Below are 26,160 nucleotides of genomic sequence, written 5' to 3'. Positions count from 1 at the left end.
GGCCAAGAAAGGCAAGAGATCATTTAGAAAAATTGATTGAGTTTTGGCCTGCAATGGTGCCCTACGTTTTCTAATGCATGCTTGGTTTCTCTAAGAAGGCTAGCACTATTGTCTGAGGCTCATCCCAGAACTACTGTTGTACCCTGTTCCCCAAGGTAATGGTCCTTCTGCCTGCTGTGTTGCTCAAGGCTCGGGAAGGAGCAGGAAGCAGACTCCTTGCTGCCTGGCCTTCAGCAGTCCCTGAGGATGGGTTACAGGTGCTGGTCTGGCAACCGTGACCATGGGAATTTACCACACTGGTTTTCACCATGGAGGGCCTGATACTGCTCTTGAAGTCTAAGTTCCAGACTTGGTTCTCTCTCCCTCACCCATGCAGGATAGCTCTGTCTATGCACTGGTAGTGTGTGGAAGAATGACATGCTTGAAACACTTCCCTCTTATCTTTTTCAAGGGGTCTTTCTCTTCTGTTACACTAAATGAGGGATTGTGATCTGTCACTTGGTGGCCTTAGCTGCTATACAGTAGGGTTGGTGTGTGAACAGCTTTTAGACTTAGTGGGTTTGGGAGAGCTTTCCAGAGGTTTTTCTCAGGCAGGATATTGTTCTTCCTTTCTGTAGAAAACCTTTGATATTCTTCTAGCTATTGTGGTTTAAAATCAGTGCCTCATACTTGCTGGGCTGTGATTACAGAGATGAATTACTTGTCCTGGCCCTTAAAGGGAGAATTAAAAGGCAGGTAGACTAATAAACTCATATTCTCTGCCTAGTTCTTCAGGGGTCAATGGTTTACCCTCCTTCCATCCCTCTTCCTTCTCCCTCCTGCTACAATCAGACTTCTGCTCTAGACTAGTTCTCCCTGTGGGGATCCTCTGTCTACACCTTAGGACACTGAATTCCTGCACAGGCAAGGTCATTCCAGCACATTGCATGGACTAATCTTTGTCATTGCATTTTAAAGTGTCTCCTCCTTCACACATTAGACATGTGGCACTCACAGGGACAATGAAAAGAAGGAAAGAGGTGTATGGAAACACCAAGATAAGTATGAGATTTACTGTAGGAAATACTAGTGTGGGCATAACATAAAATTCTTAGTAAACTTTTACAATACCACAGCAAAATATTTTGAAATTAATATTCCAATTATACAGTAATGTTTAGAAGATTGTTTCTAATATGAATGACCTCTTCTCTCTTTGTATATACATATTTAAGAACATTAAGATCAAAGTACAAATCACGCATAGGTGTTTAAGTGCCTGGTGACACCCCCATGAGATACCACAGTGGAAAGTGTGCAGCAGGTTGGGTGACAGGTGAGCACTCTGTTTGAAGAGCTCCAGGACAGCATGAAGGTGACAATCAAGACAGAGCAGGCAGGATTTCAGGTGTCACCACTTAACTCAGGAGAAAGAGTTGGAGAAAAGACATTTAGAGGAGGTGTAGACTGAGCATTGCTTTTAAACTGTAGTCCCTGTCTACAATTTCCTATTTGACAGTGAAAATTACTTCTGTACACAATCTTCTCCCTTTTCAGAAGAACAAGCACATATACTCTGTAGCATATTTCTCTAAAGTCCCTTTCCCCAACGTGTGTCATTTCCAATTAGTCACTCACTTACACTCTGAACACAAACCTTCCCAATCCCGGCCAGAGGTAGAATTGCATTAGATAAAAAAGGTGAGTGGACTTCTCAACCTGTGTGCTTGCTTCCTAGACTCTTTCTCAGGTGCTTACCATTCTGCTGAAGTAAAGTTAGCCTTGCATATTGAATTATGAGTTGTGCCATCTCTCTCATGACACCACAAGGTTCTGAGAGTATTTCTAATATTCATGCATATTATCACTGTTTATCAATATAATTAATTGTAAAACCTACCAATTTTAATAAGGTTTTTGAAGGTGGACACCAAGAGCAAAGGAAAAGTATCATTATTTATAGTAGGAGGACAAACAGAAAATAAAAGTTAAAGAAAGATGATACTGTTTATTCTTATAATATTACTTATTATTATTGAGACTCAATCTTAAACAATAAGCTGGGCATGGTTACATGCACCAGTGGTCTCAGCTCCATTGTTGGCACATGTAGGAGTGTGCAAGACATACCCCAACAAAATATAAGACTGTATCTGAAACAACTATCTATTGTAAAAATATTTTGGTGGTGTGACTGAAGTGATAAAGCAAATGCATAGGATGCACATGACTGAGTTCATACAGCACTATTGCCAAAAAGAAAAACAATAGAAGCTGTTCTGATGTTCTGAATCAGGACAGAGCTCCAGAATCACTGTGCATTGAGCTGTGTGTTAGGAGCTGGCAGGGTAGGAAGCAGAGTAAGGAATAAAGTTCATGTGTGAGTCTGCACCTGACATTGGACCTGAGGTAATGTTTTCTATGAACTGCATATCCCCTGCTCGTCCTGAGTGTACCCAACATGGAGGTTTGTGTCTGTGCTCACACTGAAGTCCTCTCACTGTGTCTCTTGCACAGTAATACACAGTTGTGTCTTCTGTGGTCACAGAGCTCAGCTGCAGGGAGAACTGGTTCTTAGATGTGTCCCTGGAGATGGAGATGCAGCTTTTGAGGGATGGGCTGTAGTTAGTGTTTCCACTATAAGTTATGTACCCCATCCACTCCAGGATATTCCCTGGGGGCTGGTGGATCCAGCTCCAGTAGTAACCACTGGGAAGGAAGTAACCAGAGACTGTACAGGTGAGGGACAGGATCTGTGAGGGCTTCACCAGGCCAGGTCCTGACTCCTGCAGCTACACTTGGGACAGGACACCTGGGGAAAGAAGAATCATTACAGTCTTTCATATTCAGTTACAACCTCCCCTTGGACCCAAGTGTGAATTTGGGGACACTCATCTTGGGGAGCTTTCACCATGCACAGGAGAATACCAAAGAGTCATCTTCTAGACCACAGCCCTGCCTTCCCAAGAGACCTCAGCCCTGTGTGAGGAGAGAGCTGTGAGCTTTCTCAGCCTGAGAGGGCAATTTAACTTACAGATTGAATAATAATTTGCATGTGAAGTCCTCATTTTATACAAGTAGAGGGACTGCGATCAGGCAGTCCTGTACTTCTGTATCCTGTGAGGTATTTATGCTGTAAAACTCTACAGGTGTTTACATTTGTTATAAGAGAGATAGTTTTAGAGAGATGATGGATGTTTTTCTAATGATGTTCTCATGTTTGAGGAGAAATCCACCATGCTCCATGCCCCTTCTCCTGTTTCCCTTCTCTTATGTCCACTGAAGTTTATAAATGGCTTCTGCAATTCTGATTCTAGCACAGGTCTTCCTTTTTCTGTTTCTCTACTGTGCTTTTGTTTACAAATATTCTGGAATCCATTTACATTGTCACACTGCTGCTCTTATATGAGTTCACGGCCTTCCATACTATTACTCATCTGTTATATAAAAGACATAGCAGTCAGAAATATAGACTGGAGAGAATGGTGTTTGTGGGTCAGACGTGGAGACACAAACTTATAATTCCAGTACATAGGAGGTGACAGCAGAATGACAGCAGTTCATGTCTACCCTGGACATTGGTAGGAAGAATGAAGGTCACAATTAAATTAAAAACAAATATCTTAGGGAAATCATTCAAGTAAAAGAGCACTTGAAGTTCTAGACCTTGGGTTCAATCCCCAGCACTGTAAATGATACTGTCTGTGCTGTGTTTATTCACAATAGCGATCTTGAACTTTTGGGGAAGAGACACAGGCAATCTGCTATCAATGCCCCATTCCCCAGATGAGAATACTGCACCTATTATGTGACCATTTACATTACATTCAGCTTCCTCTCGTTCTTTATAGGTTAATGCTGGATTTAAGCCGCTCTTCAAATCATCAATAATGACTTTGTAAAACCACTCATAATTGATATCATCTGTAGAGTGATAATGTCCATAGCAGTCAACTCTGACACTCATGAGGCTATAAGAACCTATCTCCATTATGCTCCTTACAATCAAATTCTGAAACTTGCTTCCTAAACTCAGTAGCCTACCTGTCCTCTTATTTTTCATGTTAAATCCACATTATCTGCTTTAATATAATTAGGATATATTGATGGAGTCATCGCTTCCCTATTGAAGAGAGACTGTCAGTAGTACACGAGTCCATGCTTTGCCAACATAATTAGAGATTTCATCATAACAACACATTTGAGGACAAGACATTCACTATTTATGCTTTCATGATTTTTGATCCAAGCCACAGTGGACAGTTACTGCCTCATACCTGCTATTCTCCATAGTTACCTAGAATGGAAATTTTGAAGACAACACAAGGGTTATTCCTGATTTCACAGGGAAGAACACAGAAATCATGGGGTTCTGGGTGTATGTCCAGGTACTGACCACTCAGGAGCATGTGGTGTCCGGCTGAAAGCTAACCCGTGAAAAGTTGAGAACTGCACTCAAACTGTGGTGTCACTCATCCTCTCCTGTGAAACCAGGAAGAATATAGCACATGCAATCCTCCTGCCTATGACATCCACATAGGTGGGATTACAGGCATGACCAGATGTCTGGGTTGTTGTTGAGATCGAGATCACATTTCTATGGTCATTGCTGATATTTAAGTGTGATTCCCCTTCTCTATACCTCTCCATCATCTATAAAATAAGGTATTTGAAAACAATGATGCCTGTTTTAGAAAGTTAAATCTTAGGTTTCACTGTCCAAAACACCACAGAAAGTTGCAGTAGTATTGTTCTAAGAGGAATTATTTGTGTAAGGTGGCAAAGTACTTTGTTGACAGTTGTTGTTTTGTTGATGAGCAGTTGTTGTTATCAGACATGATATTCTTCTTCTTTCTTGTATTACCACATTTATTCATTTTTGTACTTTAAGTAATTATTTATGTTTACTTATTTATTGTGTGTTGAGTTTACAAAAGCATGCATTTTGATTCCCTGAAATTTCATAGAGGTTATAATGGGATGAAGAGTGACTTTCATTTCAGGATATCTGGGGCAGTTATCATGCTACTATTTATGGTGAGTTTATTCTTCTAAGAAACTGAGATTACTCTGATTCTAAACTACTAGTGTTCTTACATGATAATTCAGTTCACAGTTATCCCATTGTTGGGGCCATGGAAATTGAAGGATAATTTTCAAGACATTTCACTCTGAAAGTGGAGGGAATGTCTGTATTTCAACAATAAAAACATTTTTATACTCTGAATGTCAGGAAGCAGTTTGCCAGGTGTGGGGATAAAATTCATTCACTGGAAACCAGCCCTTTACTGACTTCCTGGGAGGGACCTGGTGTGAGTGGTTCCTGAGGATCCCCTGCTGGTCCCTGGTGGTCCTCTCCTGCTGGTTCTGATGCCTTTCACTGGTCCTGAGCACCCCCTGGTGGTACTGAGAGCACCTTGCTTTTCCTAAGTGTTCCTGTGTATCCTGGACAACCCTGGTGCACCTGCACTCCCCCTGCTGGTTATGAGCAACTCTGCAGGAGGAATGTGTCTGGGCTCATACTGCATGAAGGTAACAGTTCCTTGGGCATTTAATATGCACTACTGTCCTCAACTGTCACACAGCTCAGTTGATACAACACTTGGTTATTGTCAGTTTCCCTAGATGTGATCATTCTGGAATGTGATTGGGGCTGCAGTTACTATTCCTCTTAGCTGAGATCACACCAATCTATTCAAGCCCCCAGGACATAAAAGATTCAGATAATGAGAGTGTGTATGTGGTACAGTTGAGGTTGAGCTCTTCATTAACACAGGCCATGGAAATGTAGTAATGATTACTAATACACTCAGCATTGCAACTACAACAAGCTTAGAGGACACACTGAGCAAAAATGGTGTGAGGTGAGGTAACATGACAGTAGTTAATGAAGGTAGAGTTGGAATATGGATAGAGGAGGAGCAACAGTAAAATAAGATGGCAGGTGAGATGGGACAGGAAATGTACAAGGAACAAGATATATACAGGAATGATGAAGAAACAGGTAACAGTAAAGTGAGCAACAGAAAACAAGAATTATTATAATAAAGTCTTGAAAACAGAGAATATACAGCCCAAATCTATGGCAATAAAGAAGTAATGTAGAAAGCAAAAACAATTTAACAGAGACAAACTGATCTAATTAGGAAATATAGAGAACAAAAATAGAGAAAAGGAGAAAGTCAATGGGGAAGAAGAGACAATAGAAAATTAAATATGGAAAGCTGGATGTGGTGGCTCCTGTATGTAGTTCCAGCACTGGATGTCTGAGGCTCAGAGCCAACAGCTCCAGGACTGAGGAGAGACTCTCTCAAAAACAAAACAATCCAAAATAGAGAGAAAAATAAGAATTAATAAAAGCAGGGATGGACAAGATATGTCAAAGAAATAAGATGTTAAATTGAAAACATCATGTCTGTGGAGTACAGCACCACAAAGAGACTAAAAAGAAATTATTTAAATATAGAGTAAAATACTAAGTTATGTGGATATCTAAATGGATCAATATTGATTAGAATGACTCTATAGCAAATAGTATAATTGGCTAAGAAGAAATCTGGGAAAATAGAAAGTTAAATGTGTATTTTAATAAAGAAAATATGGAAAAACCTTCCATTCATCTAAGGGTACAAATATTGAGAGACACTTCCTTGTACTTAGGCAATGTAGAACTACATGTCACTCATCTGGCTAGAGTGCACATTTTAACACAAAATCAATAGACGAATGCCATTTTTTAATAATATTGCTAGAAAGAGAATGGAAAGGAATTGAGAAGACACAACAGACTCTTCTTCTAGACCACAGCCCTGCCTTCCCCAAAGACCTCAGCCCTGTGTGATGAAAAAAGCTGTGAGTTCCCAGAGCATGAGAAGAGGATGTAACCTAGTTAATGAATAACAATTTGCATGAAAGGAGCCTTCTCATACATGAGGAATGTCTGCATTCAGTGTTGTTTTGGTCTACTCTGTCCCTGAACCGTCACTTCTCTTAAATTCAAGTGATGTATAGGTTAGTTCTCTCCCCAGTACAGGCATCTGACAATGACTGTGTAAGCAGGTTTCTGAGATACCAGGTCCTTGACTCTGCTGAAAATCTGAGGCTCTTTCACCTCCTTTGCTGTCTTATGGACAGGATGGGTCTACCCTCTGTGGGATCTGCAGAGGTGATAACTATGACTGGCACCTTCCCTGCCATTGACCTGAAACCCCACATACTCAACAGTTTCTCTTTAGAGAAAGTCTTAATAACTCCCTTGTACATTAATGCATGAGTCCAATTTAGTAGGCTGGAGCTTAGCTCAGACCTGAGGATATGAAGAGAGGGTGGGAAGATAACAGCTAAACAGAAACGGGTCATTCTGGTTTTGGTGATAAAGTATGAGATCACCCATATCTTAGGATATGATGGAGTCAATTCCACCAATTTGGTCCAATGGGCAGTGGAGGTTTCCTTCATAGGAGCTTCATCCTACAGGCTTGGCCTAGGGACCAGTCTCTTTCCTCTTTTAAATCCCAGAGTCCTGCCCTATTCTGGGATTCCCAATGAAGTCATAAGAAATGAAGAAGAATCCCCAAAACTGATACTATTCAATCCAACAGAGATGACCATGGGCCTGCCCTGCTTACCACTCTACCTGCATCAGTGCATGAGTTCTCTGCAGCACCTCTGTACCATGTTAATGCTTCCCCATTCTATTAGTAGGATTTTGTGAAAAGTGAATTTAAGGCTCATGTCAAGGCCCCAGAAAATATGTAGTTGTTAATTCAGGCCCTGTGCCCCAGAGCTGTGTTCTAGAGAGGAGCAGACATTGGTAATTCACACCAGCAATTCACAGATCTGTTATATTAAACACTGTTTCTGTGCTGTGTGTATCTGGCCTAATAAATATAATCATAATGCATTTTTAGTTAAAGTTATTTAAGATGATGCCTATGAAATGTTGCTAATGGATATAGAAAAAGAGGAAGTTCTACATAATCATCACAGCACTAGTTATGATGTTATTGTAATTCATCATAATTTTATTGGATCACTGTTAATATTGCATTACAGTAGTTGGGTACTGGTCTTATATTATGCTTGGGGAAAATGAAATAAACCATTTTAACAAGAAAATTTGGTGTTATGTATGTAGTGGTCTAAGTAGGTCCTTTCCAGAATAACATGTGGTACAATCCCAATGTCACAAACAAGTCTCAATAATAGCAGAGTGATCCTAGTTTATCTCCCCAGAGATTGGAGGTCCTTCATGTTGTATCCTTCAGGTAGACACCCCATGACTATGTTTGAGAAGTGCACTGAGGCTGATGGAGACTTCCCCACCTGTATCATGGATCCATGAAATCATCTGCCTATACTTAGAACTGAGCTGGCATTTATGGGAGCAGTTTTGTGAAATCTCAGGTCTCTGAGATCTCAAGATGAAACTCTGACTAGTTCACCTCCATGGTTGCTCTGTGGGACACCATGGGACAGTCTTCTGTGGAATCTGTACAGGTGACACACATGTCTGGTCCCTGTCCCTATCCCCTGACTTGTTGCTCTTTATTTCTTAACAGTTTTTCCTGAGAGTATGTCTTAGTACTTTGATAGCTCTTTCATTCATGTCTCCAGTTCAGCTACCTGGAATATACCCAAGGGATGAAGCTATTAACACAAGGTGGGAAAAGACTGGCTTTAAAGGTAAGAGAAGTGCTGATTCTGGTGATACTGCTGGAGGTCAATGCTGACTCAGGCTAGGATGGGAACATATGCCATCATCCTGGTCCTATAGGCAGGAGAGGGCTGTGCATGAAAGACAGTCCCTTCCTACATGGAGGTAAAAAAATGTGGTACTACACAAAACCCTAAAATATAACCATCTGCTGCACTTCACTATGATGTCGGAAGATGTTCAAAGCAAGATCAAAATTGATACTATTGAATCCAACAGAATTAACCCTTCCTGCTCTACATTTTTCCTGGTATCAGTGATTTCACTAGCCTATCTATGCAATTTAAAATGTTAATTCAGGCACTCTGACCCAGAGCTGTCATCTTGACCCAGGCCACAATGAATACCTCCAATCTGTTCTTTACAGATCTGTGAAACAAATTATATTAACCATTCTTTCTGTGCCTTGAATTTCCCTCCTAATAAATCCAAAAATTATGCCAGTAACACTTAGAGTTCATAATAAAGTTATTTGAGGTGATTTCTGCAAAACACTTCTAATAGGTAATGAACCCATAAAGATAATAGTCAGAATTTATTAAAGTTAATATTTATTATGCTATTTATCTTAACAATAAAAATAATGCCTTATAGAAATTATTACCTTTGTTTGTATTTACTCATTGTAAAATGAAAAAGAAACCTATACTTGAGAGTATTTGTGTATGTATATATATATATATATGTATACATATATACATATATATGTATATATATAGAGAGAGAGATTAGATTATATAGAGGCATGAAGAGAATCAAGGTATACTACAAACACACACACACACACACACACACACACACACACATATACATATATATATGACACCGCCCAAATGGGATCCATCAATCACTATTGGAAAAGGCAGGGAGGAAAGATTGGAAAATATAATGGAGGGGTTGAACTTGTTCTAAGTACACTGTACTCATGCATGGAACTACCACAATGAAATATCCTCATTTTATTAAAACAAGCTGTTAGAAATTATATATAATTATAATAAAACTCTTAGGAAAGAAATGTCAGAGATGCCACTGCTTTTATGAACATCTGGGAATTATTGTGTGTGTTCAAGCTCCAGTTATGCCTGTCATTTATGTTGAAATTTATAATTATTTTATATTTTTACTTTTATGTAAAAGCTTATATGACTTTATGAACTATTTGGTAACATGGATACATTTAGCAGCTAACACTACAGTTACTTAAATGCGATTCTGTTAAATGCTGTTATTTTCTGATAAAGAACAAAGTCAAAGCTTATAAATTGAAACCTATGTGAAATCATTAACTATTTCAAACATACTCACTTTGATGAATGTGTAAATATAGGTAATAATTACATGCACTAATTCACATAGTATCATTTCTCTGTCAGAAAATTCCTACTCTACAATCTTAGCACTTTCTGAAGAATTCCATAAAGAATTGTTTACTAGAATCACCATATTACACATCAGGTCAATCTTTATTTGCGTTTCTGCTTCTGATGTTTGAACCCAGGGCCTTCATCTTGCTATGCAGATCTACATTGAGGACCATGCATCAACACTTTTTTCTCTGATTATTTTGGAAATTCGATCTAAAATTTTGTCCAGACTGGCCTGTCAATTATCCTTCTAGTTAATCCTTCCCACATTTGCTGTTTAGACAGGTGTGTGCCAAATAGCTCAGATATTGGTTGAGATGGGGTCACATGAACTTTTTGCTAAGATCCTCCTTATTTCTGCCTCCCAGGTACATAGGATTACAGGTGTGGGACACTGATATCTAGTCAAGAGATTGCTCTTGGTTATAATATAATTCACATTTTATGAATATTAATATCTGAACATTAATATATGCATATTAGGGTATATACTGATCCTCCCCTTATATCCTCTCACACAATAGGTAACTCTAAATTGACATACATCACCTTTGAAAATGTTAAAAAGGAAAACCCAGTGCAATTCAACTGCATAGTGAATGATCTGTGTTCGGCATTGATCACTGAATGGGGTCATCTGGAAATTCAAGGCTGGGCTTTTCTCCCGGAGCTGCAGGGTCAGGGTTGGCCAGGTTTTCATGAGCAGAGACAGGCTGTATTTTCATGTCCTCCTGTATTGCAAGCTCTGGTGGAAGTCTCATATATTGCAGTTCCCAGAGGAAACAGGAGAGTCCTAGGGAAACAGTGATGATCATAGTGGCATAGTAGAAAATATGAAATCACATGGATTTAATATGTCTTGTCTTATATTTAATGCCATCATTGTATTTTATTTTTGTACATATACTAAACAATAACAATCTAGAATTCAGTATTTTGAGAAAATAACTTTGAAATCATAAAATGAGTTAGGCAGTGGTCGGTCCTTCCCTTTTTATTTCATGGAACAGTTTAAGGAGGGGTGGTATTAGTTCTTCTTTAAATGTCTGATAGAATTCAGCAGAGAATCCATTTGGTCCCAGACTTTTCTTTTTTGGGAGACTCTTGATTGCTGCTGGATATCAGTTGAGGACCTTCTGAGTCCCCAGGTGTCTCATTCCAAAAGAAATGCCTCCACAGATAGGTCCTCATCAGAAACTTGAGTTTGGGATGACCCCTGGGGGGATGAAGGGTAATGCCAATCTAAATGTCAAAATGGGATGTAAATCTCAGATGGTACCTCAGAACATGACAGAATATGTGACACACCCTGAGGAGATGATGAAATTACTCTCAGGTAGGTCAGACACGCTTCCTGTCCAGCAAAAGATGGTGTCCCTGCCATTTGGTGAACACCAGGAGCAAGAGTATGGCATGTGCCCATGCCATTCCTTCCCATGTCTCAGGGTCCTCCCTTCAGCAATGACTTGTGGAATCTCAGAGAACTAATAGGTCCTGTCCAAAGGAACTACAACCAGCTCAGTCATTTGCCACAACTAACTTTCATCCATTCCAGTAACCCCACTAGCCTCAATACAGCTCCTACAGTCCAGTGCGGCCTGGGGAAAAAGTCCTTGGATATATCTGTGGCAGGCAGCCCATCTTGGGTTCTGCTTCTACTTTGTCTGCTCACGTCAAAGTAGACACTTCCTGCCCCATCACGTCTGATCACTTCCTGCCCCATCACCTGGATGGAATTCCTCTCCCAAGCCTCCCTTCCAGAGTCCTGGGATCTTTCCAACTACAAAGCCCCCCTCACTATGGCCTTCCCAGCCATGCTGGGAAGCATGAAATTAGGTGCCTTCCCCACCTCATGTAGGCAGCCAGACTGTCTTTCTGAATATCCCTGAAAGTGTTCCCTATAGTACACCTTACACTTTACTCCATGCTTACCAGAGCCAACCCTTTCCCAGAACCCACTCCCAATTATACCTGAAATGTCCAAGTTTGCAACGCACAGGTCTACCCCATTATAGCATGATGTAATATTACTGCTCAATTTCAATGGCAAATCCCCTCTAGATTATTCTCCCAACTTGCCTTCAGTGTATAATATGCCAGGAATGGGCATCACCACACAGAATCTTCAAATTTCAGGTTCAAACCCCAGGGTTCTGATGCCAAACCTTAGTCCAAGTGGCTGGGAATAAGCCAGCCACTTTCTTACTCCAATCAGACGAACTTTCCAAATGCCATGGGACCCAACATGTCTCCTCCTGGGGTCCCAGTGGGGCCTGGCTTATGTCGTACAATTCTATCACAGGGCATGGGTCCCAGAACCTCTGATTGCAACACAAGAAGGAATGAGTTTCCCTCAGGGTTTCCTTCCAGCACAGTCTCCTCCACAACAGCACCCATTCCCTCACAATGGCCCCAGTGGGAACAATGGAACTTTCAGAAGGGATGGGTTTCCCAGTACAAGTTGTATTTGGCCTCCCAAGCAACCTATCCCAAAGCTCAAAAGACTTAGCTCTTTGCAAGCCTGTAGTCTGAGTGGGTCTTGATGCCTTCACTGTGCTGGGGAATGACATGTCTTTGGTGTTTACAGACCCAGATCTGCAAGAGGTCACCTAGCCTGGACCTACTGTCCTTCATTATTACACCTGAGAATACTAATCATACATTGCAATGTGTTTCTCCAGGGGAAGTTCCAGTCTGTAAACAGCCCCATGGTTGAGGACCTAGATTTCACACATGTAAGGTGTGATGGATAACCAATCCTTCATAATGGGACTAGCATTACTTGGGATGGAAGATATAGGGCCAGTAGGAACTGCAGACTTCCCCTTGACAAAGCTCCATCCATGGCAGAACACTGCCCAGTGAGACTGTGAGCCTCTATCCAAAAATGCATGATGGGACCTCACTATTGGAGTATGTCACCAGCAATATCTACCATGCCCAGGCAGTCCACCCTGATGAGCAACCAAGTTGCTGCTTTGGGCATGATTCCAGCAAGGACTGATGGAACCCCAACAGAACATCAGGATTTTTGCACAGCTGTGGCCCCAGGGCATGGCAGCTGATGTGGGTATGGGTGGGTTCAGCCAAGGACCTGGCAACCCAGGAAATGTGATGATTTATGTTACTAAGATTGGGCATACTGATCCTGTTCTAGATTTGTTTCCAGTTTCTGAGAGCTGCTGTGAGGGAACTCCAGGAACTGACAGTTGGTCATGTAGTAGGAGAACAAAGACCCCCAAGGACTGCTTTGGAGGAGGGAGGGCTCAAGAAGGTGTGCATTTACCTGAAAACAAATTTTCATTTAATCAGCAGGTGTTTTTAGGATTATTTTCTGATTTTGTTCTTTAATGTGGGCTTTATTTTTTGTGTGTATTGTACCATACTGTAAAATGGATTTTAGCAGAGACTTTAGTCTTTAGGACAACAGGAGAACAGGAATTCTGGACTGTTAACATTAGGTAGAGAATCTGACTTCAGACCATTTTACTATTTTCTTTCAACTCCAGTGTAGAGAAAAACCAAGCTATGACCTCAGAGCTGAGTATTAATGAAAAGTACAAGAAAGGAACTAAGTTCAGGGGTAGGGGGATTTTTCTTTTTAAAATAATGAAGCTTAGGTAACTTGTTTTTCAGTCCATGTGCTCTTTGGCACAGACTGGCTATTCCAGTGTACAAACCAATCACCATGCTTTTCTCCTTTCTTCCCCACTCTTCCAGTCTTTTGGTTAAGTGTGTTTCTTTCCCTCGGGCCTGCACTGGTGGCTCTCCTCTCCTCTTCACTTTGGCAGTGGCAATACCCAATTATCTTCCAGGAAAATAACTCTACTGAAGCCTTCCATGGGAGCATCTTCCTGGCACCAGCAGGGATGGCTCTGTTGTGGGAATATCCTCTGGAATTATCACACCCTCCACCTTTCTTTTTCCTAGTGAAGACTTTGCTGACCACCTTGCTTTCTTTTCTTCTTCTCTTAGGAATTCTAAAGTGAATTTTATTAACAGGGGACTGGAACAGATGCTAAAACCTATCCAAGATTTTGTTTTTGTTTTAAATGTTGTGATTCTTCCCTTTCCTTTCTCTGTTATGCACAGGATGTTCTTTCTAATCTTCATTAAATTTGGTAAAAAGCCACTTGCCAAAGTTGTGGTGTCAGAAAAATAAAATATATTGTTTCTTGTAAAAAATAGAAAGCATGTCCTATGATGGTGGAGGATTCACATTTTCATAAGTCTACCTCTGATGTAAATGCTGGAGCATACCTTTCAATTCCCCAGGATCACTCTGCATCAATTAAAATGAGAGTGTGGTAAGAGGTATGCACATCTTCAGAGACTGGAGACACAGTAGCAGCGAGTCTTTCCACAAGCCTCACATGTACAGCGAACGTGCTGAGCAGGCCCTGGTGCTGCACAGTCCCTTCAGCTCCTGCCCACTATGCTATCGGTGGATTGGGCACAGCTGTGTGAGCTGCACAGGCCCTGGAGGACCCACCCAGCATGAGAACTTTCCATGTCCCAAGACACAGTTTCCTGTCATAAGTCAATGACAGATTCAAGCATGTGTTTCCAGGAACCTTAGCCATATGCTATCTGCATTAATGGTGAGTCTTTGCCTAATATGTTACAGTATTTTAGAGGCTCATAAACATGAGAGTTGCTATCCTTGATTGTGAAATTCACACAGACAAGCTTTGCCAACAGAAAGAAATACTGTCCCAGCATGGGGGAACCATGAGGTAGTGAATTGATAGTAAAAACAGCAAGTTCCTAATGCCCCTCCTACCCTAATATCTTTCCTCAGAAACCACATTAGATGACTCCACGACCACAGAACTGTAGCATTTTGCACACCTTCATAGCCAGTATCCAGATCACAATTGTAGTCCCTGGTGACTTGGCCCTGTTCATTTGTATCTGCCTCAGAAAAGTACACAAGTTGGGAATGGGTGGTAAAGGAAGTGTCTCACATCATTGGTATAGGAAAAGTATGAGAGTTGTTCCTGTGGGCTTTGCATGACCATCACCATCTTGAAACAGGAGCTACCATGATGACTGATCAGTGACCACAGCCAGGATGAGGAAACAAATAGAAATATATATCATGCAGCTGGGACTGCATGATGATGAATGACTGTTGTCATTCATTCTGTGTGCAGACCTTTGGTGAAACTTCCAGCCTCTGGGTCATTAGTTGAAGAGTGAAAATGTTTTGTCTTCAGGTATTCACTGGTGTTTCAAATTACAAACCTGTGCAGGTTCAGGCAATCCAGCTGGTACTGCTTAGCATGTGTAGTTGATAATGTTAGAGATGTGGCTTATGAGTTCTGCTTTAAAAATCACATAGTGATAGTGTTACCCGGTAAACACAATGTCCATCTTAATGATATAGGTAGCTGGAGGACATGCATTCATTCTCATCCACTCTTCAAAATTCCAACTCCATTCATACTTTTACTTTAATCTCATCAACCATTTCATCTGTATGTCTTCAACAACAGACTTACATTCATCCAGGATTCTGGAATCCTATTCTCCCTCAAATATTTTTTTTTCATGAACGCTAGCTGTCTAACCTACATGGTTTCAAATAATCTTGTTAACATAATGGATACTGAATAACACCTGAGGTGCCTTAAACTCTAGGGTCTGTGAAGGACAGAAGCCCGAACCGCTTACTGACATCCATCGTTATGTGCAGAAGACACAGGAATTAATGATGCTCCCACCCGTCAACTGAGTGCAGAGGGAGCACTGGTGCAGTCACAGAACAGGAAATACAGACTTTTACGAAACTTCCACCCAAACAACTTCTCCCAACCAAACGACAATCGTGAACCATGTTAGAAGAAATTTCTGAACCTCACTGCTGCATCTTCATATTCTCTTACATGGGAGCCTCCTAAATATATACACTATGCAATCCTATACCATACATGTAGGTCTTTCTCCACATGGACCCTGAGTGACAAAGACATTCTCAAGAAGGTACCAATTACATAGACTGGGTTTTATTGGCAAACATCACATATAAATAGCATAGCAGTGTGTAATAATCAGTGTAGCATGGTAAGTGTTACTGTGTCTGGCTAGAGCTCCAGTGCTTATGCCCAACATGAAATGTGTAAGTTTTTTGTAGATCATGTTAGTCTCTTGTAATTGATTCTCTCTGAGTCAGGGAGGTTTTCCTAGGCAACTTCTTCGTTCTGACTTACTCAGAGAAGATCTGAAATGATGTTGTTCCATGGTGGATGCAGCTTTAGTCCCTGTCTAGGACATCAAGGTTATTTGTTCTGAAGGACAGCCCATGTGACCTGGACATGTCCCCATCATATGAGCGATTGAAACAACCCAGTGTTTATCACCATCTCTTCCCAAAGATGCATGTGATGCAGGTGACTCTGTGACAGGAAAAGGAGGATAAGATCTGTTCTTATTCCACATCCCATTTTGAACAGGGCATCTTGTACCTTGACAGCTAATATCCATATTGTTTGCTCTGTCTTCATTCCTAATAATTGAAGGTAATCAGCTGGTCACCCAGAGCTGTTCTTCACTCCCAGAACTGCAGAGTCAGGGATGGGTTGGTTTTCGTGATCTCTATTTTCATGTCTTCCATCTATGTGGCAAGCTGTTGGTTGGAAGTCTCAGAGAGGGCATTACTCAGAGGAGATGTGAGTGTCTTTTTGGTGTCTTGTGGGAAGATAGCATTTTGGGGATGAATCAATAAATTCTGAATCATATATTGGTGGTGAAATAAATGTAAACTTACTGGGCTTCATGATTGCATATAAACATTTGAAAATTCTTAGGAATGAGTACATCTCCCATTTTCAGCCAAAAAACAGTGAGTATCTTGGTCTTGTGTCTGATTCTCAGTCATGCAACTCACATCTTATCTTCCATCTTCCATTTTCTCAGAGCCTCAGCTTTGGCTTTCTGTGTGGTATTACAGATTTCTCATAATGCCTGGCCTTGCACAGAGGCCTATCCCTCACAACGTCCCCTAGACTCCCAGGATTGTCTGAAGAGATGTATCAAGAGCAGCTAGCAGAGAAACAGGTGGGTCTCCCACTGGGAGCATGGAAGGCATCACGCTCCACATGGAGATGAATAGGATCATCCCAGGCTCCCAGCACCATGTGGATCCTGGGAAAAATTCCATTTCCCTCAGATACTAGTGGAGGGCCATCTGAGCCCTTTCAAAGGCTACTTTCCAGAAGAAATGTCTCCACAGACAGGTACTGATCAGAACGTGAATTTGCGTTGGTTCCTGGTGGGGAGAAGGGAGATGTCCATCTACATTCCAACATGGTACCTAAATCTCAGATGATCCCTGAGAAGATTATAGAGTCGGGGCCAGGCCCTGAGGCGATTATGAAATTACACCCAGGTAGATCAGACATGCTGCCTGCCCAGCAGAAGATGGTGTCCCTGCCATTTGCTGAGCACTCTTAGCAGGAGCAATTCATGGGCCCATGCCGGTCCTTCCCATGTCTAAGGGTCCATGTAGCAACAGTGGATTGAGGAATCTCAGAGCACAAATAGGGTACTGTACAAAGTGCTAACAGATGGCTCAGCCATATGCCCCCACTACCTCTCAACCCTTCCAGTAACCCCACTAGCTTCAACACAGCTCCCATGAGGATATATCAGTGGCAGGCAGCCACATGCATTTGCCAGGCATAACTTTTTGAAATTGCCCATGATGCACCAAGTCCAGTCCCCCATGCTGTGCTCACCCTTGGGGAATCTCAAGGCCGTCTTTCACCCCCTCACAACTGTCATGCATGCTGGCAGGACCAGCAGCTGCTGTTCCATTAAATAACCCCCAGTCCTGGGGTCTGCTGCTGTTTTTCCTGTTCACCTCAAGTATCTGTCACTTCCTGCCCCATCACCTGGATGGACCTCCTCTCCCAAGCCTCCCCTCCAGACTCCTGGGATCCCTCCAAACTGCAAAGCCTTCTACACCATGGCCCCATAGCCATGCTGGGAAGTATCCAGTCAGGTGGCCCCTGACCTCCTATAGCCTGCCAGGATGACTCTGTTAATATCTCTGGAAGTGTTCCCTCTAGTACATCTTACACCTTACACTAGGCCTCCAGATTCAACCTTTTCCCAGAGCCCTCTCTCAGTTATGATGTCCAAGTTTTCAATGCCCAGTTCTATGCCATTACACCATGATGCTCTCAAGACTGTGGCCAGCTTCAGTGGCAACTCCCTTCCAACTTGTTCTCCTAAATTATCATCAATGAATAATGGGCATCAATACACAGAGTCTTTGAATTTTAGGTCCAAACTCCATGGTTCAGATGCCAACCCCACTGCTCAATGGGGATGACCTAACCACTTTCTCACTCCATTCAGATGCCTTCTCTGAATACACTGGGACTCAACATGCCTCCTCGTGTGGTCCTAATGGGGTCTCGCTTGATGTCACACAAGTCTATCATGGGGCATAGGTCCCAGGAGCCTCTGATGGCACCTCAGGGAGGGATAGATTTACCCTAGGCTTACCTCCAGTACAGTCTCCTCCAGTGCAGGTTCCATTCCCTCACAGTGGCCCCTGTGGGAGACAACACAACTTCCCAGGAGGGGCAGATTTCCCAAGCAAGGATACCCTTGGTCTCTCCCATCATCCTGCCCCAATGTTCAGCAGATGCAGCACTTTGCAAGCCTGGAGGCCCAGGGGTCATGACGCCTTAACTGTGCTGGGGAGCAGTATGTCTTTGGTGTTTGTAGACCCAAATCTGTGGGAGGTCATCTGGTCTGGAGTCAACAGAATACCTGAGTTTGATCAGCCTTACATTACTCCATCTGAGAAGCCTAGACAGATACTGCAATATTTTCCTCAAGGAGACAGTCCACACCATAAACACCCCTAGGTCCTGGACCTGGTTTTTTGCACATACAGGGAATGATGGGTGACCAACAGGATTAGCATTACCTGGCATGGGAGGTCCAGGACCAGTAGGAACTGTGAACTTGCCCCATGGTACAACTCCATCCACGCCATGGTACAGCCCAATGAGACCATCAGCCTTTCTCCAGCAAGGCAATATGGATCCTCAGTAGCATATGACATCAATATCACAATCTACCATGGCTGGGCAGCCCATCCTGAGAATCAACTCAGCTGGTACCATGTGCATGATTTGCGGCAAGGGCCTGCGTGGCTCTACACCCACCTTGTGCCTCTGGGCTTTCCAGGCAATATGATGTCCATAAAGGCATTTTGGGACCTCAAGAGAACATGATGATTTCCCCACAGTTGAGGCCACAGTTCATGGCTGCTGACATGGGCATCCATGGACCTGGCAACATGATGTTTTAAGTTGCTAAATTCATACATGAGGATCCTTGTCAAGATGCTTTGAGAGAACTCCAGGAAGACTGAGTGTTGGTCATGCAATAGGAGAACAGAGACCTTGAGGGCTGCTTTGGGAAAAGGGGAGAGGAGCTGGAGAATGTTTGGATTTATCTGAAATTATTCTTTTACTCAACAGGTGTTTATATTTAGTATGTGTTTTTTAAAAGGACTTGGGTATCCCATGAGGGCACCTACTTTTGGGAATTTGTAGCTGGGCTTTGAGAATTGCCATCTGCCCTGTGCTTAAACATTGTCTGTGTGTTTATGTCCTTTGGATTGGCTTCTGCCAGGATTGTTTTCTGGTTTTATTCTTTGATTTGGGCTTTATTTGTTTTCTTATTTAAAAATTAATGAAGATTAGGAAATTTATTTTTCAGTTCAAGCATTCTTCAGCACAGTCTGTCTCTCCCAGTATATAAACAAATTCCCATAGTTCTCTACTTTCCTCCCACCCTTCCAGGCCCTTGGCTAAGTGTGTCTTTCCCTTCTGCCCCCACTGGCAACCCTCCTCTCCTCTTGGCTTTGGAACCTGCAATAGCTGGTGTTCTTCCAGGAAAATAACTCTAGCAAAACTTTCAAAGGAACATCCTGCTGGCTCCAACAGGAACAGCTCTGTCCTAGGGATATACCCACAGGACTTCCCCCCCTTCTCCTTTCTCTTTCCCAGTGATGTCTTTGATGTCCACTATGCTTTCTGTTCACCTTTAATTAGGAATTCTCAAGTAAATTTTATTAATGTGGAAGTGCAACAGATGCCACAAGCTATCCAAGATTTTGTTTTTGTTTTAAATATTGTAGTTCCTACACTTTCCTCATTCTCCCATATGAAAACATTTTGTATAACCTTCTTTAAATTTGGTACAATGCCACTTGACAGGGTTGTGGTGTCAGAAAAATAATATTTTTTCCTTACATAATGAAGCAAATGAAATCACATCCTGTGATGATGCAGATGTCACATTTTCATAAGTCTATATGTGGTTTCAACACTGAAGCATAACTTCCAAGTCCCCAGGCTCACCCTGTGTCAATTAAAATAACAGGGAAGTAAAATGCACCAAAATCATCACAGATCAGGGTCACAGGGTTCCTGAGATTATCATTCTACTTGCAAATCAACTTCCTCACATGCAGACAGAATGTGCTGAGCTAAGGAAGCCCCATCACTGTACAGTCCATGCAACTCCTGCTGACTCTGCTGTTGATGGACCTGGGCATAGTTTTGGGAGCTGCAATGGTTCTCGAGGACCCACACAGCACAAGTACTTTCCATGTCCCAAGACATGGGTTCCTGTCATGAAAAAATGAGAGAGTTTTACAGATGTTGCCAGGAATCTTGAGGGTGTTTTATCTACATTAATGACAAGTGCTTGCCTAGTATGCTATGTTGCATTATCGTTCGTAAACATGAGTGTTAGTATTTATCATTGTGAAATTTACATGGATAAGCTGAGTCAACAGAAAGAAATTCTGTCCCAGCATATTAGGACAATAAGGTAAGGAGTTGATAACAAAAACAATTAGTTCCTAAAGCCCCTGTCATCCCAATAGCTTTTCTCTGAAACTTCAGTAGATGTAGCTCTAGAATTCTGCCAGTGTGCTGCAGCACAGTAAATATGTTGGGAACATGTGGCAGAGGAATTCACTCTCCTCTTTGAACCAGGAAGTGTTGGGTGGCTGGTCCTTTGGGCTTTGCATGATCACCACCATGTTGAGCAGGAGTTTCCATGATGCCAGAGTAGTGACTTGAGCCTAAGCCACAACAAGAAACTTACAGATGTGTATATCATGGAGGTGGGACAATACTCACATTGGTGACATGTATTCTGTGTGCAGAGAAATCTCAGTGTAGACTCTAGCCTCCATCTTATTAGCTGAAGAAGGAAAATATTTTAATCTTCAGGTTTTCACTGCTGTTTCAAATCAAAGACTTGTGCATATGAAGACAATGTAACAGATACCACTGACCATGCTCTCTTGATAATAGTACAAAGATGCCTTATACATTCTACTTTGCAATTTTATAAGGAGATACTGTCACACAGGTGGATATAAAATCCATCTTAATAATATATGTGGGTAGATGATGTGGATGCATCCACACAGTCTTTAAAAACCTTGCAATTTCCATCCAGTTTTTATCTTTATCCCATCAACCATTTCATTGCTTTGTTTTCAACAGCATTCTTTCCTTTCAGAACTTCAGCATGGATGTTTGGAATTACAGTGTCTACAAAATTTTTCTTCCCATTACTTCTAGCTCTTTAACCTACATGGTTGCCTGTGTTCTCAGTCTCCTAGTGGGATAAGAATAACACCTCAGGCACCTTGCTTTCTTGGGATTATGACTGTCCAAAATGCTGACTGCCTTCTCACCTCAATTTTCCTGGGCTGAAGACATTGGACATGGCAGTGCTCAAGCTCTCCACTGAGGACAGTGGTAGTATTGGTACACAACATACACAATTATGCAAAATTCCACCCAACCACCTTCTCCTTCCCATTGGGTCTGACGTGCACCATGTTTGCCTGATTTCCCATCCTCATTCTCCACATTGCGTTTACTCTCACACAGAAGTTTCTTAAAATACATACTATGCAATCCTACACTATGTACAAGGCCTTCTTCTCAAGGGAGATAGAGTGACACAGACATTCTCAAAATATGTTGATGGTGTGGATTGGGTTTTATTAGCAAACATCACATATGAATAGCAGTGTGTAATGATCAGCTATAAGTGTCAACATCTTAGACTCCAGTGCTTCCACTCAACACAAACATGAAATTGTAATAAAGGATTTGTAGATGGTGTTAGTCTGTGGTAATCAGTTCTCTTTGAGTCAGGGAGGTTTTCCTAGACCACCCTGGTTGTTTCTGATTTGCCCAGAGCAAATATGAAATAATGAAGTTCCATAATGGATGTAACTTTGAGCCCTGCCCAGCACATGAATTCTGCTTGTTCTGATGGACAGTCCCATATAAACTGGACATGCCAAGTTCCTACCTTTCTGGAGAGTTCAGGCAATCTGTTGTCTATGAGCTGCTTTCCCCAAAGATGCATGTGATGGAGGTGACTCTGTGACAAGAAGAGAAGGACAAGATTAGTTCCCATTCTTCATATAATTTTGAACATGGCATCAGACTACTTGATTACTTTTGCTTATTTGAATTGTCCTACTGTGTCCATGTAGAGGGGACACTGGGAGTGCCTGTTTACTGGTCATTGAGAAAACTTCCTCAGCTTTCCCTAGGTGCTTTCAGGAGTCATTTCATGTTGCTTGAGGAAAAACAATATAAGAATAAAATATTGAGAGAAATAAAATAAATTATTTATCTATTGGGTGCTCAGTTCAGTTTCAAATTAAAAAATCTACTTGTTCAGACCATCCTACAGATATCCACCGTCCAAGTCCAGTTGAAGCGGAAAAGTGACATACATAATTTGCTTGGCATTGTTACATAGGGGAAGTGTTGTTCAAGTAGATAAATGCCATTGTAATAACATCTTTAGATGAAGGACATGCAAATATCCCCATAATATGTCAAAATAGATAATGACACCATCCTCAGTAAGAGGTACACAGTGATAATGGAGGATGAGGGTGAAAACCACAGGGATGAACCAGTATGAGAAGCACTATATGTTCTTAGGGAAATAACATGAGGAAACACCTGGACAACTATTTTAAACTAATAAAAACTTTAAATAAAGTGATCATCTCAAAAAATGATGCAGTTATTTTTATTGATCACCAAGTCTGGCTTAGCCTGTGCCTTGGGTCTAAAATAAATCTCAATGATTATCCAAGAGATGGAATCCCACTGAGATGTCTTCTGGCTGACACATACCATTTCATCACACTTCCTGATAATCTAGTCACAGTGACCACAGCAGAGCAATTTCTTTCCATATTCACAAGACTTGGACTTTGGTTAAGGAGATAAGGTGTTATCTTATTAAAAGAAATCTCCTCTAAAACAAATTCAGGATATTATACATATGTAAATAGAAATGTCACAAGGAAAGGCCCTCTACAAGAATCTTTAACAAAAATGTCATTTTTTTCATTTACAAAATCAGAAAACATGAGGGTGCAACAGGTCCTGCCTGGGTGGAGAATGGGCAAAAAGATATACAAGTGTCAATAATAGTGTAAATACTGAGTACACATTTTTTTATTGTTTTATTATTCATATGTGCATACAACGCTTGGGTCATTTCTCCCACATGCCCCACCCCCTCCCTTACCACCCACTCCATCCTCTCCCTCTCCCCCCACCCCCTCAATACCCGGCAGAAACTATTTTGCTCTTACCTCTAATTTTGTTGAAGACAGAGTATAAGCAATAATAAGAAGGAGCAAGTGTTTTTGCTAGTTGAGATAAGGACAGCTATACAGGGAGGTGACCCACATTGACTTCCTGTGCATGTGTGTTACCTTCTAGGTTAATTCTTTTTGATCTCATCTTTTCTCTAGTTCCTGGTCCCCTTTTCCTAATGGCCTCAGTTGCTTTTAAGGTATCTGCTTTAGTTTCTCTGCGTGAAGGGAAACAAATGCTAGCCAATTTTTTAGGTGTCTTACCTGTTCTTACCCCTCGCTTGTGTGCTCTCGCTTTTATCATGTGCTCAACGTCCAATCCCCTTGTTGTGTTTGTCCTTGATCTAATGTCTGCATATGAGGGAGAACATATGATTTTTGGTCTTTTGGGCCAGGCATACCTCACTCAGAATGATGTTCTCCAATTCCATCCATTTACTAGAGAATGATAACATTTCGTTCTTCTTCATGACTGCATAAAATTCCATTGTGTATAGATACCACATTTTCTTAATCCATTCGTCAGTGGTGGGGCATCTTGGCTCTTTCCATCACTTGGCTATTGTGAATAGTGCCACAATAAACATGGGTGTGCAGGTACCTGTGGAGTAACCTGTGTCACAGTCTTTTGGGTATATCCCCAAGAGTGGTATTGCTGGATCAAATGGTAGATCAATGTTTAGCTTTATAAGTAGCCTCCAAATTTTTTTTCAGAGTGGTTGTACTAGTTTACATTCCCACCAACAGTGTAAGAGGGTTCCTTTTTCCCCCGCATCCTCACCAACACCTGTTGTTAATGGTGTTGCTAATGATGGCTATTCTAACAGGAGTGAGGTGGAATCTTAGTGTGGTTTTAATTTGCATTTCCTTTATTGCTAGAGATGGTGAGCACTTTTTCATGTGTTTTCTAGCCATTTGAATTTCTTCTTTTGAGAAAGTTCTGTTTAGTTCACTTGCCCATTTGATTATTGGTTCATTAGTTTTGGGAGAATTTAGTTTTTTAAGTTCCTTATATATTCTGGTTATCAGTCCTTTGTCTGATGTGTAGTTGGCAAATATTTTCTCCCACTCTGTGGTGTTCTCTTCAGTTTAGAGATCATTTCTTTTGGTGAACAGAAGCTTTTTAGTTTTATGAGGTCCCATTTATCTATGCTACCTCTTAGTTGCTGTGCTGCTGGGGTTTCATTGAGAAAGTTCTTACCTATACTTACTAACTCCAGAGTATTTCCTACTCTTTCCTGTATCAACTTTAGAGTTTGTGGTCTGATATTAAGATCCTTGATCCATTTTGAGTTAATCTTAGTATACATGGATCTAGTTTCAGTTTTTTGCAGACTGCTAACCAGTTTTCCCAGCAGTTTTTGTTGAAGAGGCTACTATTTCCCCATCGTATATTTTTAGCTCCTTTGTCAAATCAAGTTAGTTATAGTTGTGTGGCTTCATATCTGGGTTCTCTATTCTGTTCCACTGATCTTCATGTCTGTTTTTGTGCCAGTACCATGCTGTTTTTATTGTTATTGCTTTGTAATATAGTTTGAAGTCAGGTATTGTGATACCTCCTGCATTGTTCTTTTGACTGAGTATTGCCTTGGCTATTCGTGGCCTCTTGTGTTTCCATATAAATTTCACGGTAGATTTTTCAATCTCTTTAATGAGTGTCATTGGAATCTTGATGGGAATTGCATTAAACATGTAGATTACTTTTGGGAATATCTACATTTTTACTATGTTGATTCTACCAATCCATGAGCATAGGAGATCTCTCCACTTTCTATAGTCGTTCTCAATCCCTTTCTTCAGAAGTTTATAGTTTTCCTTGTAGAGGTCATTCACATCTTTTGTTAGGTTTACACCTAGGTATTTGATTTTTTTTGAGGCTACTGTAAATGGAATTGTTTTCATACATTCTTTTCCAGTTTGCTCATAGTTAGTGTATAGAAATGCTAATGATTTTTCTATGTTGATTTTATATCTTGCTACCTTGCTATAGCTATTGATGATGTCTAGAACTTCTGAGTAGAGTTTTTTGGATCTTTATGGTATAGGATCATGTTGTCTGCAAATAGGGATATTTTGACAGTTTCTTTACCTATTTGTATTCCTTTTATTCCTTCTTCTTGCCTAATTGCTCTGGCTTGGAATTCCAGTACTATGTTGAATAGAAGTTGAGATAGTGGGCATCCTTGTCTGGTTCCTGATTTTAGAGGGAATGCTTTCAGTTTTTCACCATTATGTATAATGCTGGCTGTAGGTTTGTCATATATAGCTTTTATAATGTTGAGGTACATTCCTTCTATTCCTAGTTTTCTTAGAGCTTTTATCATGAAATGGTGTTGGATCTTATCAAAGGCTTTTTCTTCATCAATTGGTTTTTGTCTTTGCTTCTGCTAATGTGGCTTATTACGTTTATT

The 26,160-nt window shown here is 41.2% G+C and overlaps 3 pseudogenes; all 3 read left to right on the top strand.

Annotated features, from left to right (window-relative positions):
- Positions 1-11,229: 11,229 nt before the first annotated feature.
- Positions 11,230-11,744, top strand: LOC141418124 (B-cell CLL/lymphoma 9 protein-like; annotated as a pseudogene).
- Positions 11,745-11,775: 31 nt separating this feature from the next.
- LOC109678470 (B-cell CLL/lymphoma 9 protein pseudogene) lies at positions 11,776-13,413 on the top strand (annotated as a pseudogene).
- Positions 13,414-14,378: 965 nt separating this feature from the next.
- On the top strand, positions 14,379-19,393 carry LOC109678471 (B-cell CLL/lymphoma 9 protein pseudogene; annotated as a pseudogene).
- The last annotated feature ends 6,767 nt before the right edge of the window (positions 19,394-26,160 follow it).

Source organism: Castor canadensis, chromosome 2, assembly GCF_047511655.1.
Source record: "Castor canadensis chromosome 2, mCasCan1.hap1v2, whole genome shotgun sequence".
Taxonomy (NCBI): Eukaryota; Metazoa; Chordata; class Mammalia; order Rodentia; family Castoridae; genus Castor; species Castor canadensis.
This window is presented reverse-complemented; position numbering and strand designations above follow the sequence as displayed.